Source organism: Eptatretus burgeri, chromosome 6, assembly GCF_056783735.1.
Source record: "Eptatretus burgeri isolate ZD-2024b chromosome 6, Ebu_testis_v1, whole genome shotgun sequence".
Taxonomy (NCBI): Eukaryota; Metazoa; Chordata; class Myxini; order Myxiniformes; family Myxinidae; genus Eptatretus; species Eptatretus burgeri.
In genome coordinates this window covers 62349830-62366702 of record NC_140966.1, presented here as the reverse complement: position 1 = coordinate 62366702, position 16873 = coordinate 62349830, and the positions used below count along the sequence as shown (strand labels likewise).

The 16873-nt window shown below is 42.8% G+C and overlaps 1 protein-coding gene across 1 annotated transcript in view; it reads right to left on the bottom strand.

The window, feature by feature from the left end:
- The window catches only part of RAD54L (RAD54 like), a 115264-nt gene extending 100407 nt beyond the window's left edge, over positions 1 to 14857 (bottom strand). The window contains exon 1 of the mRNA XM_085885341.1: positions 14727 to 14857. The gene's annotated coding sequence lies outside the window, so the exon portion shown is untranslated. The remainder of the gene's footprint in view (positions 1 to 14726) is intronic.
- Between the last annotated feature and the right edge of the window lie 2016 nt (positions 14858 to 16873).

The window sequence follows — 16873 nt, the reverse complement described above, 5'->3', positions numbered from 1 at the left end:
TAACACCAGGTGGGTTGACATCCTGTCGTCCTTCCGAGGTCGGAAAAATGAGTACCAGCTTCCTGGGATGACTGAGCCATTTCAGTATCCTGCATCGGAGTGGTGACCCGCCCAGGATCGTGCCCAATAGCCCAGGAGACTGCTTTAGCAGCATTGATGGTCTGTACAGAGTATAGTCCCAATGGATGGATGGATCCAAAGTTTGCCGTTGCTCATATTTGTCGTGAGAATCTTTCAGATCAGTGTGTGTCGAGGTAAAGTGTCAAAAGTTTTAACAATGTCGATGGTAGTCCACTTCTTGTTCATATGCAGCATTTGCATTTGGCAGGTTTGGGGTAGTTAAATCTGTCTATAATGTGTAAGATAGGTAGTTGTGGAGTGAAGAGGTCTGAACCCATGTTGGTAGTGAGCTGGAGGAATATGAGGGTTAATCGCTTGAGTACTTTGGCCATACAACAAAGTAACGACATGGGGTGATAAGAGGGAGGATCATTGGGATTCTTGTTGGGTTTTAGAATGGGAATGATTGTGGCCCGTTTCCAGATCCCGAGATAATATTGTGAAGCCATAAATCATTAAATATGCTTGTTCGTGTTTGTCTCTACTTTTGGATACGAGATCTGAGCCTGTTGCGGAAGTTAAAAAAAAAAATTCTCTTGGTGTCTGATATTTTTTTCTCAAGTCTAAGAAGGAACGTCTTCACCGTTTACGTTAATTTTGTGTGTTTGTTTGATGTTACGTCTGTTGTCTCCGCAAGTGGGTCAATAGGTCACGTGTGGGCGTCTTTTTACGAAGTGTGTGTCTTGTGTGGGTGAGACGCTTCATTTCTGGGGAAATGTTGGGGTTGAACTATTTTATGTAACTTTATGGTATGTGTCTGTTACTACACAATGTTGTTAAAATGTTTGATAGCTGCATCAAGAGTGTGAAATTCTAAGTCCAGTTGGCTGTTCTAGTTCATGAAAGTTTTCTGTTTAATTATGGGATCTAGTTATGCTTTTATGTCACTGATGCATGATGCGAATAGGCAGGTGGTCAGATGTCAGTTCGTATGATGTGTTCCAGGTCGAAACCTTGGCCAGTTTAGGTGAAGTGAAGATTACCTCTAGGGTGGTTGTGGTTTGTTCATAAGATTGTGGTGTTTGTGTGGGTTGTTGGTAATAATTTGCTCTGGCTAACTGTTGAAGTTGATGATGAATTTGCTGCCCACGTTGGTTTTCCAAAAGATTGTCAGGCATGTTATGAGGCGCCGACTGGCGGACATCCGCGCACCCTACAAATCCGAGGAGCCAGGCCTACCCAAGCCCCCGACGTTCCCTTGAAAGGCGTGTAGTGGATTGTGATGTTGAGAAAACATTGCAGGAATCATCTGCTGGGGAAATTTTACTTTATGCAGCCACTAAGTCTCAAAGCAAGGAATCAATGAAACCTGTAAAGAGCAATATTGCTATTTAATGTTTTAGAAGGGACTCGTCCCCAAAGACACATCTTGAAATTATTGCAAAGGCCTAATCCATTTTTAAATCGCTGACAGCCCAGCCTCTGTCAAGCGGCTCAATGCAGCACGTCCTCTTGAGGAGGGATTTCTGTTAATAACCCGCTGGCGTCAAACCGCAAAGTCGTCAACCCCAGATCTCCGACAAGTATATAAGCAGTTGTAGTGGTCGTGGAGAAGCATAAAGAGCAGGCATTTGTTGACTTACAGGGTCAGAGTGGTTTCATCGATGGAATATGACGTCTGTTTTTCTTATGTGAACAAATGACTTCCAAGGATATGCGTGGAAAATCTTGACTCGGGTCTCAAAAAGTGTGCATGTTCAGCATGATGATGTCATTGTTGGCCAAACTTGAAATAGGCATTTTATAGTACTGTTGTAAGCTTGTTCCAAAGTGGTCTTTTCCATGTTTGAAATAGAAAATCCTCCAACAACCTTCTCGGAATCCAACAAGTTTTTATTCTGAAAAACACTGATTTCTCTCTCTAATTGACAATGAATACACCCCTGACGTCATACAATCTGAATTAGGTGTGATACTTGCTTTGATTAGTGTCAAAGAAACTGATGGTGATTCATTTTTTTAATTGGACAGTTGGACTGGTAAGAATCAAATTTGTTGCATATGTTATTTTTGTTTACACTGGGTTCGAAGCTCATGGAAGTTCATGGAATTTCCCCAGCAGATGATATTTGTAACGTGGGGGTAAGTGGTCAACAGACACAAAATGGGAAGAAGGTAAAACACTGGGACAAGAGGATACTGTTGCATCACAGCTAAAGAGGAGGAATTGCGAGTGAACAGTAGAAACAAGGTCTCAGCAGGTGTTATCAAGCTCAGAGGTAGAAATGAGAGAGACCATGAGGTAGTGGGTCACCATTAGACTCGCAATTCAATAGGCAAGAGCTGGACATGACAGACATGACAGTTCCACAATTGAGAAAAGAAGGTGTGAAAGAATGGAAATGATGGTGAAATTTAAACCTCGGGAGGGTAACTCGGTAATGTAAGGTCAGATCAGGTCAGGTCAGCTCAGATCAGGTCAGGTATGGGAGCATGCGCCGGAGCAGCGCGTCCCTGTGTCCACTTTCCACCGGTACTCCAGGGGCCTCCGTCTGGCCATCGCCCTGGCAGATGCCTGGCTCATCCCCATCTCCTTGAGATGCTGATCAACCTGCTGCTGATCAACCATACATGCTTGAGATGCTGATCAACCATACAGCCTCAGCTGACGCTCATGGACTTTTTTTTGTTCTTTTGGACAAATTCGTCAAAATCTTTTGGACATCCTCGGGAAGTTTCAAGAGTAACACAATGATGGTGTCAGGACTGAGGACAGTGAAACAGAATGATGACACCGATGACAGCGAGCGTGCAGCAAGCTGCCGAAGCAGTAAATCTGATTGACCAGATCGCATACCACATATTAGACATGAAAATGGTGTTGGTTCAGACAGCTTATTGGCTTGGCTGGATGAAAGTGGAATAATCAGCTTTGGTGGTGTAATGGTTAGAGTGTCTGTTTTGAGTCTGGGAGGTTGGTGGTTCAAACTCTGGGAGGTTGGTGGTTCAAACCCCAGCTGAGTCATACCAAGGATTTTAAAATGGTACTTCTTGATGGGCTTTGACTTTTATGGGCATAATGATGTCCTCCTGCATTGATGTTGCTTGGAAATGAACATTGATAAAAAGTGGAAGATGGGAAAGAAGAGGAGATCAATAGGAGAGATCACAAGATGGACCAGCATGCCCAGTGTCGGAAATTGAAGATTAACTGAGTTCTGTATGCTACTGTAGAGCAGGAAGGGGTTGATCTAGAGCTGGGGTGCTCTGAAATTGTGGCCCAATCAGCTGTGCATCCTGAGTGGCATTGCACTCGGATTCTTTTTGTTTTGCTGCCGTTAACTGTAACGGCAATTTGATTTTAAAAGTAAAATATCTCCATTTATTTTGGCAAATTTGGTCTCGATAGATATTTTGATCTCGGTAGAATATGGTTCCAGAAAATTTGGCTTCGATAGAGGTTTGCCATAGTGTTGTCATGAAAAGCCTTATAATTGATGTTTATCAATAATGTATAATGGGCTGGAAGAATGTCCTGGAGAGATGCACACTTGCCTCTGAGCCACTGAGCCTTGTGGTGTTTAGAGGACAAGTCTCCATCAAGCACCTCTCGGTTTAAAAGCAAAAGGTCGAAAATGGAAGATAAAAGCCGTCCTTCTTCAACTGCCAACATATTCTGCTTCAAAGGAGTTATAACTCTGTTACCCATAGTTCTCTTCTGCTGTTGGAACCTACTTTCAGTATTTGTTTGTGTCCTATAGAAATGTTAAATAGTGGATTTTGAAAGGTCCATGACTGAAAGTAAATGCAAAAATTTCATAGTTTGTCGCTGCAGGAGCAATTTGTTCGGTGGGATATTGATACCACAAATCAAGTATGGCCTAAAGATTGGTATGACTGCCACCATTGATCTACCAATGTCTTCATTCATTGTTTTGAAATGGGGCAAAAGTGAACCGTTGGTGGTCCCACTTTGCCCTAGTGTGAATTAATTTTGGCACAGTCACATTGGTTTGCTTCATTTCAGATGCCACTAAAATGTAAGACCTGTTACTGGGGAAAAATATAAATTAGGTGGTGTCGATACCAGCCTAGCTGTACACTCAGGGAGTGAGGAGGGGGAGAGTGTTTATGGGATATTCATCACAGCCTTTTTAGATGCTGAATTCCAAATAATATACAACAACACACCAAGAGGAAGATCAAAATTTCAAAAAAAAATTATTGCACGATTACTTCCTCCTCCTCTCTTCCTTCTTTTTAACCAAACTGTCTGGGGTACATATTAGGTACGGGCCATGCCAGGAAACAAACTCTCCTCATGCATGGATGTGCAGCACGTTATATGCTGTGTGTACATGTATGTGTGTATTGCTAAGCTGCGCGCACGCTGCCGTAGTGGTATCTGCTATAGGACAATTGTTGATGGACGGACGGATGCACACACGCACACATGCTGAGACTGAACAACTTAAATATTATGGATATTGGATACAGAAGGATGACAGAAAGAGTGGCTAAATGTCTGCACTTGCGATCTTTGTTCTCATTGTTGGACAATGATTTTTTAGCTTATTTGGAATTTACATTCCAGATAAGGTATTGTCACCGCACACCGTCCATCTCCTTTTTTGACTTCTTTGGCCAAACAGCTTGGCCGATCCAGCTGAAATTTGGCAGCAACGTTCCTCTCCTGATTGGTAACAGGAATTGCAAACTTAATTCTGGTCATATGACTTTATGTAGGTCAAAATGGCTGACATAAATTTCTTCAAAAAATTCTTTTCCAGACCCACCAGTCAGAATGCTACCAAATTTGGGTGAAAACATTAGGCCAGGTGGGTCTGACTGGTGGGTCTGGAGAGTAAGGTTTTTGATGGAATTTACACAATTTTCCCAAACATCTATGAAGTCCGCCATTTTGACACACTTCCATTCATGTGATCGGCATGTCCTCTGCAATTTAACATCCCGACCCTGTCCTAATGTTTTAGCCCAAATTTGGCAGCCTTCTGACTGGTGGGTCTGGAGAAGAAGATTTTTCAAAGGAATTTACACGATTTTCCCCAAAATTGACAAAGTCGGCCATTTTGACACACTTTCGGTCATGTGATTGGCATGACTTGCACAATTTAATATGCAGATGCTGGCTTAATGTTGTAACCCAAATTTTGTGGTATTCTGATTGGTGGGTCTGGAAAAGAAAATTTTGGAAGGAATTTGCATGACCGACATTTTGACACACTTCTGGTCATGTGATTGGCATGGCATCCACAATTTATCATCAGACCCTGTGCTAAAGTTGTAACCAAGATTTGGTAGCATTCTGACTGGTGGGTCTGGAGAAGAAGATTTTTCGAAGGAATTTACACGATTTTCCCCAAAATTGACTAAGTCGGCGATTTTGACACACTTCCGGTCATGTAATTGGCATGGCATCCACAATTTAACATCAGACCCTGTGCTAAAGTTGTAACCAAGATTTGGTGGCATTCTGACTGGTAGGTCTGGAGAAGAAGATTTTTAGAGGAATTAATGCGATTTTTACCAAAACATGATGAAGTCAGCCATTTTGACACACTTCTGGTCAAGTGATTGGCATGACTTACACAATTTAACATCCATGCCCTGGCCTAATAGGAGGAGGAGATTGGGACCATACTCTGTGCAGAGGGTTGGTGCTGCTTAAGCAGTTTCCTTGGCTATTGGGCACAATCGTGGACGGGTCGCCACTCCGACACAGTTTACCAGCATGCTGGCACTCATTTTGCCGACCTCGGAAGGATGACAGGTCAAGTTAACCCCCACCTGGTATTTCAACAGCTGAGCGGGATTTGAACTCAGGACGCTGGGTTCCCAAGCCACCACCCTAACCACTAAGCCAACACCAGGTTCAAACGACCAGAACAAAAACACATCCAGAACAATAACGATGGAAGGAACCAAGCAAGGAAGCACAGTGAGTTCATTCGCATACGCGTGCCATTTTCATTCTAAACTGCGCGCCAAAATCCAACTTCCAGCTCACCTCAGACCTTCATTCTACTCACCACAACGTTACAACGCTCACTACAACCACTCCACACGTCTCCTAAAAATGCCCACAACAACTTACGTTCACGTCTTCACGACAAACACCGCAGTTACGAACAACTTCTCCCTCTTCGCCAGAATGCCACATTTACAATCACTTCTACCAATGCCACCACATTTCTCTCACTTCTCTACAACTGTCGCAACTGCCATCTATTCTTTGGACATTGAGGGACCGGGAGTCAGGTTGTTTCGGGGCATAACTCAAAGCGCGAACGTGCGCTGGAGTTTGTTCGAGGACGTACAGAGTAGCACTTGGATTTCCCTAAATTACCATGCTTGAATGGAAGCCAGCGTACGTTCGGGCCATAGAGCGCCTTCAAAAACCCTGGCCCCATGTTAATATCAGAGCTCCGATGTGTGGCAAAATCACGGAGCGAATGGGGCCATTTTCGATTTTGAGGCCTGGCAGGGCATGGCTATGGCACGGGATGGCCACCGTGTGCCAATAGGGAAGCTTGAAATCACTAACAGCCTCGTTTGATCCGATTCTGAGTTACTCCCTCACTTGGAGCCCATAAAAAGGAGCAACTCAGTTCAGATTAAGCCATATTTCAGTGTAGCCAGACGTCGCCGGACATGGGAGATGTCAGCAGAGGTGGTCAGACAAGAGCCCTCCAGCACAGCTAAAAACGTCACGAGGCAGCGTGGCTGAGCATGGAATAGGAACAAAGCGAGTGACTACTACTCCTACTATGGGCCGAGAACATTCCCATTTCATCAACACTCAGTTCGGCTGCATCCAGCAGCCAACAGTTACACTTACAGATTCTTACACCACTCCGTTGGGATCTTTCTCTTATGCATCTTTCTCTACCATCTATCTCTCATCTACTGAGGACACACAAGAGCAATCGGCACAGGCAAGTTCCGAAGAACAGTTCTTCTCAGAGCGAAACCACCATTCTTTCAGAGCGAACCTTACCGACTCGCATCTCACACTTTCCTCAAACACCATGCTGCATTACATTCGCACCTCTCACTCCCACACTCCAGACACCTTCAGTTTTCTTCCCTCCTTCCCCCTTCCAAAGCATTTAGGTCATACCGGTTTGCCGATCGCACCAGGTATTAAGAGGTTGCTAATCCGCAACTGCCTCTTATCTCTCTGGGCTATCTCTAATTTTCCGTGTGTGTGTGTGTGTGTGTGTGTGTGTGTGTGTGTGTGTGTGTGTGTGTGTGTGTGTGTGTGTGTGTGTGAGTGATGGTGCCTATCCTCACGTAATTTAAGATAGTATAAGTTTATTCGGGGTAATTCTGCATTGTCATCTACTTTTGTGATTATTGCATGTCTTTTGTCACACCCATGAATTCCTTGCTTTCCCCTGCTGTACATTTGTTAATAAATCCCATTCTGTGCCACATAACGTTCCTTACTTTGTGAGAATAAATATGCCAATTATAAATGACACCCAGCACGTTTTTGTCTTTTCCTCCATTGGTCTCGCATGGTCCGCACCTTCGCATAGCCAGGACATTATACCCTAAAATCTGCTTATTCGCCGATGTGTACTTGGCAAGTCCACTTGGTTGCACCTGATATGGTAAGTTAAGAAAGTACGCATTGAGGGTGCGATTCCCTGAAAAGGTGATCACGTGTACCTAGTAAAATGGTTGTCAGACGGAGGACACTGGGTCATGTGGTCAAATTATTGGCATTCACCATCAATTGCAACTAGCAAACCACTCACCCTTTGTGGATGATTGATTGGCGTGACGTCAGAGAGAGGATGAGGGAGTGAGGATCACGGTCAGAGAGTCTTGCATGGTGCGACATAAGGCAGAGAGTTAGGTTTGGAGCGGGACACGAAGGAGGACGGGACAGAAGCGAGAGAGGCAGGAGATAGCAGGAGGAAGAGAAGGGCATTATGGCTGGCTTTCCTTCGACGCGGTGAAGAAGACTGCACAATTCTTTTGTTCACGCTGAGGCAAATTGCATCGCATGGTGGAGCAAGACGCTGGCCATTGACCTTTGGCTGGGTCATACGGGACCAGCACCGAAGCCTCATGTTGTACCATTGGGGGAAGAGATTGCACCATTTTTCAGAGCAGTGGCGTTGGCGAGGACTATCAACAAAAGAAGTTGCACGGCAGTTTCTGAGCTCTGGTGTTGAGCATCGCCACCTGAATTGCCTCCTGTACATTGCCTGCCCAGAGAGCGACTGGGCACCATTTTCCCATGCAGTGACGAAGTGGTTTAGTGACCTTCAAGCTTCCGAAACTCATCCCTGGGCGCACAGACAATTGCCAGGATAAAGGAGGGATTTTTCTTTGTTTTATCTGTCCCCTATTCTGTGTCAAAGTCTGTGGAGGTACCTCAAAATTAGATTTAATTTTACCTCACATTCCATTTTTATTATTATCCTTTGAATTGTAAATATTTGATTTATTTTCTTTAAACCCTCCATATTTATTTAAGTTGCTTGTGTTGTCTATTTGTCGTGGATTCGAGATAAACCCCCATGTGTTGTGCTTCCATCTGCTCCGTCCTTGCTGCCCTTTCCTTCCCGCATGCGCCATTATCTCCGAGAATCTCGACTGTACGCCTCCAAGGAAAATCATTTGGCTATTCGTCCAGGTCGGGGCTAACCCACTGGATGCCACAGTAATATACGTCTTGCTTCTGTGTGCCAAGCAGATAGATCATCAGCAGAAATGGAGAAAACTACGAAATGTTGAAATTATGTTTAATCTCTGTGACCATGGTGCATAGTTTGACAGCAACAAACAACTTTTGCATTTTAATGCCTGTTATTTGAAGACGCATGCTCCCCCAGGCATGCAGTCATAGTGGGCACAAATGTTCAGGGCGAGAGAAAGTGTGCGATGCATGACGATATACATACGAAATTACTAACGCTGCCCAATCTTTGCTTCCCCTCCCCTCCCTCAAACCCCAAGTCCTCACCCTCCCCCCCCAACCCTAAGGCATCGATCCCCTCCCTGCACTCAAGCTTTCAAACCTGTCCATCCCCCCACTCCCACCTAAAGTCCTAAATCCCCTCCCCCCATCTCCCTTACAAAGTTATCCCATCTTTACTCTCTCCCTCCTGCTGCTCATAAAAACAAACGGGCATTCCCATGTCAAAACAGCGGAATATGTAAAGTTTTCTGCTCCCCTATCACGTTTCACCAACTTCACAGAAACCCGTCAGAGGCCATTCAAAAATTACGTAACACATTTTTTGCCCAAATCTGACCCCCTCACCACACTGTAATGTTCCATAACGCTTCAACAGACACCCCCCCCCCATAAAATTTTTTCTTACATAACGCTCAATGAAGACAACCCTCCCCCATTTACTATCTAAATCCTGGGATGGGATGTGAATTAAAATCAAATAAACTAATGTCACCCGCAGGGTGACCCATATCTTGCCAAAAGGTGACCATGTGTGACTTCTTTAAGGTCACACTGAGGTGAACAGAGCTGCTATCCACCAGGAGCGACTCCTTGAGGAATATCTACCTACGAGAGATTCCGATGAGAATCGTTCTACAGAGTAAGCATGAAAAATATGCGTTTGCCTCATAACGTCACCAAATGACGTCATAATGTCTCAAGCTTGACATATCTAGAAAGCACTCATCGAGGTGTTCAATTTGAGGTATGACACGGTATGGTTCCTAAAACTTGAAAATTTGACCTTGGGGTCAAATATGTTTGACCTCAGGCGCTAACCATGAAGGTCAAGGCCAATCGCCACCAAAAATTAATCAGCTGAGCGCCAGACCATGAACTATATTCCCATGAAGTTTGAAGACGATCCGATCAAAATTACTCGAAAATAAGGGTTTCGTCGACTCCCCTGATTTGCGACAAAGTGACCTTGACCTTTGACCTTGACATTCAAAATTTTGTGCACTGAAAGGGACCTCTATAGGCCTCTGATATGCGAAGTTACAAAAATTTCCAATGATAACTGTGCTCTGCAGAATTTTTTATACGTGATTACAGACAAACAAACAAAATAAAAAAAAAATAAAAAAACATACAAGCTGACTTATATATCTTGCAAAAACTTTGTTTTGGCAAGATAACAAGCAGTCATGGACTGGTACTTACGAAATCGTCAACTTGACCTCTGACCTTGTCTAATAAAAGCTGTCTCTCTAGAACGTAGCGACGCAAACCAGAAGTTTCTACGATGATTCTGTACCAAACCATCAAAAATCGAATGTTTGACCTCACTGTGACCTTGACCGTTGACCGATTTTGACCAAAATCTAATCAGCACTAACCATCACCCTTCTGAATCACGTGGTGTAATTTGACATTGGTAGCTTCTTCCGTTCTCGAGTTATCTGTACCAAACCATCAAAAATCGAATATTTGACCTCACTGTGACCTTGACCTTTGACCGATTTTGACCAAACTCTAATCAGCACTAGCCATCACCCTCCTGAATCACGTGGTGTAATTTGACATTGGTAGCTTCTTCCGTTCTCGAGTTATCGTGCCTACAATCAAACAAACAAACAAACAAACAGAAACGGAAGTCATCAATATACTTACGAAATCATTAGATTTCGTAAGTAACGAACATACAAACAAACAAACTAACAAGCAGTCATGGACTAGTACTTACGAAATCGTCAACTTGACCTCTGACCTTGTCTAATAAAAGCTGTCTCTGGAGAAGGTAGCGACGCAAACCAGAAGTTTCTACGATGATTCTGTACCAAACCATCAAAAATCGAATGTTTGACCTCACTGTGACCTTGACCAAAATCTAATCAGCACTAGCCATCACCCTCCTGAATCACGTGGTGTAATTTGACATTGGTAGCTTCTTCCGTTCTCGAGTTATCTGTGCCAAACCATCAAAAATTGAATATTTGACCTCACTGTGACCTTGACCTTTGACCGATTTTGACCGATTTTGACCAAAATCTAATCAGCACTAGCCATCACCCTCCTGAATCACGTGGTGTAATTTGACATTGGCAGCTTCTTCCGTTCTCGAGTTATCGTGCCTACAAACAAACAAACAAACAAACAAACAAACTAACAAACAAACAAATAAACAAACAGAAACGGAAGTCATCAATATACTTACGAAATCTTTAGATTTTAATGATTTAGAAAATCATTGATTTAGATATTTAGATTTAGATAATGATAAAAATTTAGATATTGATAAAAATTGAAAGATTTAGAAATCTTTAGGTTTCGTAAGTAACAAACAAAAAATAAAAATAAAAAAACATACAAGCTGACTAACATATCTTGCAAAAACTTCGTTTTGGCAAGATAATGAAGTGCAGTACATTTGCAAGTTAACATTTACACATTTATTTTCCACCTTTCTAAATTATCGGCCGACTAAGCGCTCAGTTGTTTGTGTGACTTTGTGGTACATATCTTCCGAGCCTTCAGTGAGGAAAACACATCTATTGGTTCACGAAAAAATATTTTCACGAAAAAAATAAGTGACCACTATATTCATTATATTATTGTTGTGTGTCTGTCTGTCTGTCTGTCTGTCTGTCTGTCTGTCCTGAGCATAGCTCCGTGGGTTTTGATCCGATCCTGATAAAATTTTGGTGGGAGGTTTATATCATGATCTAGTTATGTTTTCCTGAAAATGGGCGTGGTGCGCCCATTATGGGTGGAACCACGCTAAAAAAACATGCGTTTTTAGGGGGTACCCGATTTCAATTTGCATCTTCTCCCAGGGGGTTTGTCGAATCAGGCAGGGGTTTTGGTATTTGGTTAGCCCAATGGCACCTGCATAGCCCCACGGAGCTCGATTTTTCATTTTCGTCACAAGGTCATTGTCACAAGGTCATGAACTTAGAAAATTGCGAATTTTGACGTAAAATTTTTTCTTCTCCGAGGGGTTTGTCGAATCTGGCAGGGTTTTCGGTATTTGGTTAGCTCAATGGCACCTGCATAGCTCCACGGAGCTCAATTTTTCATTTTCGTCCCAAGGTCAAGGTCACAAGGTCACGAACTTAGAAAATTTCGAATTTCGACATAAAAATCATACGACCGCCCAAACTTTGAGAGCTAGGATGACAATATTTTTTATGCATAATCTTGAGGTCATTCCCCACCTAAAGTCTTGAAACCATTTTTCTCTATCTCGAACACCTTGCCCATGGCGCCCCCTTCAAGTTTGTTTTTACGCTGATTTCATCAAAGTATGGATAATCCGAGGAGTGTGAAATGCCATATAGCCTATAATACATTATATTGTTCCTGCAATGTTCCAGAGGAAATTTTGCACCAAAGGTCATAATCCTTGACCTTTGACTTTTAAATTTCACAAAGGTCAAATTTTCAAAGTTGTGGGAATCGAACCGGGTTTTCGACCTTCTTCGACGAACTAACTCCATTAAGCTATAGCACGTATCCTGTTTCCTTATTTTAATGTCCCCAACATTGTTTTGTGACCTTTAAAGGTTACGCAAAGGTCAAATTTTTAAAGTTGTTGAACGAAACCGGGTTTTCGACATTTTGCAGCTAATAACCTGTCACTCGTACCACATCATGTTGATCATTTTTATGACTTGGTCAAACATTATCACATTGTCTCATCCTTGACTTCTGAAACAATCTTCATCGTCAAATACCCCTCGTGAACCATCGTCGTCTTCAGACTTGTCACAGCTTCAAAGTCAATTGCTCAACTAATGCATGCTCAATGGAGAGGATGGTTAGATTTCTGAGCCTTGAATGGCTCATTGTGGATAGAGGTTGGTTTTTATCAGTTTCAGTTTGGATAAGCTTCTCCTCTCACATGCTGCAATGCTCACATACATGGTAATAACCATCCTCGGTTTGAGGAGAAGTTTTGGGAATGATTCCTCAAATTCCCACCCATAACAATTACCTTTGGAGTTTCCTTTTACAATTAAATTACCCTTTAGAACTACCCTTTAGAATTACCCTTTAGAACTACCCTTTGGAACTACCCTTTAGAATTAACCTTCAAAATTACCTTTTAGAATTACCCTTTAGAATTACCTTAAGAACACTCTAGAACAACCCTTTGGAATTACCTTTAGAACACTCTTGAATATCCCTTTAGAACACTTCAGAATTACCCTTTGGAATCGCCCTTTAGAATAACCCTTCAGAACACAGAAAATTACCCCATAGACCACTCTGGAATAATCCTTTAGAATTACCCTTTGGAACACTTTGGAATTACTCTTTAGAACACTCTGGAATAACCCTTCAGAATTACCCTTTAGAATCACCCTTTACAATTACCCTTGAGAATCATCCTTTACAATTACCCTTAAGAATTACCCTTGAGAATCACCCTTTAGAATTACCCTTAAGAATTACCCTTAAGAATTACCCTTTAGAATCACCCTTTAGAATTACCCTTAAGAATCACCCTGAAGAATTACCCTTTAGAATCACCCTTTAGAATTACCCTTAAAAATCACCCTGAAGAATTACTCTTGAGAATCACCCTTAAGAATCACCCTTGAGAATTACCCTTAAGAATTACCCTTAAGAATCACCCTTAAGAATTACCCTTGAGAATCACCCTTAAGAATCACCCTTAAGAATTACCCTTAAGAATCACCCTTAAGAATTACCCTTGAGAATCACCCTTAAGAATCACCCTTAAGAATCACCCTTAAGAATCACCCTTAAGAATCACCCTTAAGAATTACCCTTGAGAATCACCCTTAAGAATTACCCTTAAGAATCACCCTTAAGAATTACCCTTGAGAATCACCCTTAAGAATCACCCTTAAGAATTACCCTTAAGAATCACCCTTAAGAATTACCCTTAAGAATCACCCTTAAGAATCACCCTTAAGAATTACCCTTAAGAATCACCCTTAAGAATCACCCTTTAGAATCACCCTTAAGAATCACCCTTTAGAATCTCCCTTAAGACTCACCCTTTAGAATCTCCCTTAAGAATCACCCTTTAGAATCTCCCTTAAGACTCACCCTTTAGAATCTCCCTTAAGACTCACCCTTTAGAATCTCCCTTAAGAATTACCCTTTTGAACTACTCCTTAGAATTAAGCACGTGGGTTAGAAAGGTTCTTCTTTTTCATTTTTGAAGGAAGAATTGATGGAAAGAAGGACATTCGAATATTAAAGCAGCTTTATCGTTTAAAAATATATCTAAAGTACATGGAAGGAGCAGATAAACAACAACTGCAGTCTCCATGGCAACAGCTGTGCGTTATAAAAGATCCATTTTTTGCGTGTTTCCCCTCATTTAACATCCTTGTTGAGCTTCACAGATAGACATGCAATATGTTTGTGAAGTGCAGCACGCTTTCCTTTGATTAAATACGTCAGCGAAGTGCCGGATATGTCGGCACGCCTCGTAACGACGAAAGTCGAGGCGAGAGAGAAGGTCCTCCACCCTCACCCTTCTCAAAATCACTTCAGCCTTGAAGTTGAGATTGCAAGCAATGTGCAAGCTCTCAGGCACTGAATGGCAAAAAAAAACAAACCAGAATAACGCACGTACATCTTTTGTGTTTGTAACGCCATCGCCGTGCTCCGTGCAGATTGACGCCATTTAAGGGAGAGCGGCCCGTAAATGCCCCAAAAGCATTCCACCCCAGGATTCCAGCGCACCTACCTTCACAATACTATTTCAGCAGCGCCTTGTGTTGTTTAGAGGACGGGTCTCCATTAAGCTCCTCTCGGTTCCAAAGCGAAAGGTCGAAAATGGAAGATAAAAGCCGTCCTTCTTCAACAGGCGCCTTTCCGAGCGCCATTGACAGGCGCATTGCAGCTGTCAATGCACATGTCACGTTTTCCTACATCAGGACATTCGTTTACAGCTCATCTCCTCGGTAGCCAGGTCGTGCTCATGGGGTGGGGGCGTCATTGCGTTCTAACAGACAACTGGTCGGAGATGATTGTTTTATGCAACTGCGATAACTGAACACGTTTGGTGCAACAGAGTGCATGTGTGAGCTCCTTGGATGTACACCTGTTAACTGTGTGCAGGTGATCATGCCGGAGAGGGGATTCGTTTGAGGTGAAAGGTAAAAGTACATTCCGCAGTTTCCTTCCATCCCATGGACAAATTATCTGATAGATGGAAATATTTCGGTTTAGAGTGTGGGCTCATTAAATAACAAGCTCAAATGAGCTAAGATCCTCGTCCTCTTAATGATGACGTCATAAAAACGAATATGACATCATTGTGATGTATCAGGTTTGCGATTAATTATCTGTGCTCATGCCCGGCTTGATTCCCGCAAACAAAATTCAAACAGCTTCCCTAGTTTCGGAGATAATGGTATAGGCGATTTCCATTAGCGGCGATATTATGACATCAACTTTTTTTCGAGGAAGAATTTCCCAAATCGGAGATGGTCCCTGCCTGCGCGTGGGCTTTCTGCATATACATGGAAAGTTTCACGAAGATCCGATGAAAACTCTGGGTTGTGAAACAAAAAATGTCAAACAATAGGAATGACGTCACAGTGATGTATCATATGTGCGGTAATTCATCTCTGCTAATGCCCTGTTCGATTCCCACAAACAGATTTCAAAAAGCTTGCCCAGTTTGAGATAATTTTTTCGGCGATTTCCATTAGCGGAGATATTTTGACGTCATAACTTTTTTTCTAGGAGGAATTTTCAAAATCGGAGATGGTTACTGTCTGCGCGGAGTATTTTTACATATATATGCCAAGTTTCAGGAAGTTTAGATGAAAACTGTAGGCTGTGAAACAAAAAAGTCCACAAGAAGAAGATGAAGAACATCAACGTGAGTAAGTCTTCGAGATCGTCCACGAGGATCTAAAAACTAAAGGGGGGGGGGGCTGGGGGTTCATCACCTTCAGTGAATAATACATGGAGATGGAATGATTTTGCACCGATTTCTGCTGGATCGATAGATATGTGGTGTTTGCAAGGGTCGTCCTCTATAACTACTTATCGATACAATTTGTACATGTTTGGAAGGGCTGGTGGCATAGTTTAGAGGTATGTGGACTCGTCTTAGAGCTATCTAGTGTGGGTTTGAATCCCGACCCAGATATTAACTGTCACCCTGGTGTTTTGCATGCACGAGGGGACATCAGTATGTGCACCATCCATCTGATGGACATTGAAACAGACCCTGCGGTGTGATGGTTGGAGCATCCTATCTGAGTCTGGGAGGTGTGTGGTTCGAACCTGGCCGAGTCGTACCAAAGACTTGCCCATCATGCCTGTGCCGCATCAACACCGCAGCAATTTGTCAAAATGAGAAAAATGCAAAAAATATTTTATGAACTGTTTTTTGTAGTTTTTGTACTTTTTGGCGGAGGGAGTATAGGCATAGATGGACGGTCTTGGTTAAAAAAAGTACACACCATCAACCGCACAACACCCCTTGACGAGACCCCCACCAACAGCACTCCGTACACATGCACACAATCACCCATCAATGCTCAAACTACCTAAAAGTCCTGCCAACATCCCCATACTCCTCCATCTCCATAACTTCCAGGTACCTATCTAATTCCAATTTAAACTTATCTCCCGTTTCTGCTGCCACCACCTTTCCAGGGAGACCATTCCATGATTAACTACTCTTTGAGTGAAAGACCCCTGCCTGACTACCCGTCTTAACTCTCCTCTTCTTTACCCTCAGGCTTTAAACACTGTGTTTCAGCTTCCTTGCTTAACACTCAGTATCTAAAAAGAGAGAACATGACCGAACAACATCATGTTGGCAACACCAGCACAGACTTTGATTGGACCTCATCGCCTCCTCCTGCGTTGCAT